Below are 2,873 nucleotides of genomic sequence, written 5' to 3'. Positions count from 1 at the left end.
GATACATAAAAATGGTCTTAGTATAGCACTGCTATACTGCCCATTAATCTGTATGAAAATTACCAGTATATGATTGTTGAGGAATGGCCTTTATCATCTCCATCTTGTCATCCCAGTGCTTGCCATAGTACCTTAGTACATGATTATTGTATTCATAAAGAGGGATGGAAAATCTGAAGCCCTGATACTCATTCACAGTGACAATTCTGTATGAAACTGTGGGCTCCTTGTTTTACAAATTTAAATAAATGCTTAATTAAACTAGTTTAAATATATTATAATAGCAGTAACAGTGAAGCAATAAACATATTTTACAAGAACTATGATAAAGATTATGTAAGTAAAAACAACTAAGGATATATTTTTATTAAAAAACTGTCAAAACAATTTAGCAAAAGCAGAAATCAAATAATTTTAGTGTTACAAGCTTATTTAATTTATAAAATTATTTAATAATCATTTACATTATAAACATCCATATTGGTGAAATTTTTGAGTATCAATCATGCACTTTTGCCTGAGTGGAAACCTTGGGGGTGGTGCTGGATAAATGAAAGTGTTAAAAGCACAGACACACTAAAATCACACAGAAGCGATGTCAATCACTTCAATATTTCTTTTCAATTATGGACAGTGATATTTATTTTAAAAATTAATTTAAGGAAAGTTCAAATTATAAGTTCAGTTAAATACAGTTAAGAATACAGTTAAGAAGTAACTGTCTCTTGAAAATGAGACCTCCAGTGATTTTTTAAAAAAATATGTAAGATATTTTTGTTTTTTTAATATAGGTTAACATGACCTTTACTTAACATTCATAACTTAACAACTCAGTATTTCACCAAAGCCAGAACAAGATTACCAGAAATCAAATCTGAAACCCCAAAGAGAAATATAATGTAACTAATCTCAGCAGTTACTTCTCAATGCTTTGACATGAAGCTATACAGTTTTGGTAGGATTCACTACATTTTCTCTTTGAATAAATTTTTTGTGAGGTAACCAATTATATGTAATCCAAGGGTGCATTGGGACAGAACTTGTTCACAGAGGACAATATGCCATTTGGCTCTGCTGTTTCTCCATCAGGAGTCTGTTAGTATTATATTACCCTTCTGTAGGCTCTTTTTGATTCTTTAAGGATTACACAAGACAATTATTTAGTATTTCAATTTTTTCCTAAATGACATGCATTTAAAAAAAAATCTCATTTGTCCTCATACTTTTCCTGCTGTACCTGAATCCTGCCATCCTCATAGTCTAGAAATGGAGATTCAGTTTCAAATTAATGAATCATAGATGAGTACAACTATCTTTGTACTGGATGAGTCTATATTCTTTTCATGATAGCAATTGAGATTTGAAGAATAGTCTGAGCAAGATATCATGGACATAATCAATAAATTACAGATTTAATCAACCATAGTTTTGCTGCAATTGATCACATTTGTCTCAATTTATGATCATGAGAATTAGATGCTTTTAAATAGTTGAGAGGTCATGAAGATAAATGAAATCTAAACAGCTATTTTTTTATTTAAATCAATTTGACATGAATACAATTAAATCTACCAACTAGAAATATATAACATTTAGTGAAGGAAATATATCATGAAATACAGCATCTGCATTTCAGTTAGGCTGGGAAATCTGTAATGAAATGTTAATTGCAATTAGGTATAAGCATTTCCATTTATCTATTTCCTCATGGTCTTAAAGTATGGCAATCGGAAGACATGGGGATGGTGTGTATTCCAGTGGTAGATCATGTGATTACCATGTGCCAAGCTTTGGGGTTTCAATTATCAGCAACAAATATAAATATTGTTTCAACATTATTGAGAATATATTATGAATGTCAGCATATATAGCTACTAAAAATCTATAATTCAACCTCTTAAAACTTTACAATTCTTTACTCAAAATGAAGCATCTATTAGGTCCAAGGTTTTCAATATTTTTTCTTTCTTAAATTTTAAAATCAGTTCTATGTAACTCTAAGTCTTCTGTGTTTAATTGGCTTATAACTGTACACATATATGAGGTAGAGTGTTATTTCAAAATTGGCACACACTGTATAACAATCAGATCAGGAAAATTGGAAGACTTATCACTTCAATGAGGTCTAAGTTGTATTTGCCGGAAATCAGTTATGTTTCTGTGTTGAGACAGAATATGTGTTTATAATATTTGAATTTTTACATTCACCAAGATGCAACATTTAGCCATACACAAATATCACTTTGAGTGCTCCTTCAAAGACAATTCAAATAGTTTACTTGCTTGATACTTACTTCATTTTCTGCTTTCTCTTTTCATATTGCTATCTTTTTGTAAAAGACTATTTTCATGGATTAACGTCATATTTCTGCTTTCCAGAAAGAGACGGTATCTTTCATTCTGAGCTTGCAATCGTCTTATAATGTCATAAGATTGGTTTTCTTTATGAGTGAATGTATCAATTTGATTTTTAACTTTTTTTTTAAGGTCATGAAATTCCTGTTGAAGCTGTGTAATTTCACTTTGGATTCTACATATTCTCCTCTCTCTAATAGATTCCTGCTTTCTGATGTGTTCATTCATTTCCCATTGTTCATTTTCATATGTATGTCTTTTTTCTTGTTCTGAAACCAAAGTCCTTACTCTGAGAGTATCACTTTTCTGACCAATCTCATTTTCTATGTCTCTGTTTGTCATTTCCAACTGTGAAACCTGTTTGGAAGGAAGATCAGGATACCAGTTATGATATGAGATTTGCACACATTAATAAATGACAGAACTAGGGTCAGCACTTAAAATATATATGTTTATCAGTGAACACAGTTCTGGAAATCAGGGTGGGGCCAAAAATATAGGCAAGTAGTGAGATTTTT

Source organism: Marmota flaviventris, assembly GCF_047511675.1.
Source record: "Marmota flaviventris isolate mMarFla1 chromosome 5 unlocalized genomic scaffold, mMarFla1.hap1 SUPER_5_unloc_1, whole genome shotgun sequence".
NCBI lineage: Eukaryota > Metazoa > Chordata > Mammalia > Rodentia > Sciuridae > Marmota > Marmota flaviventris.
Note: the sequence above shows the minus strand (reverse complement) of the source record.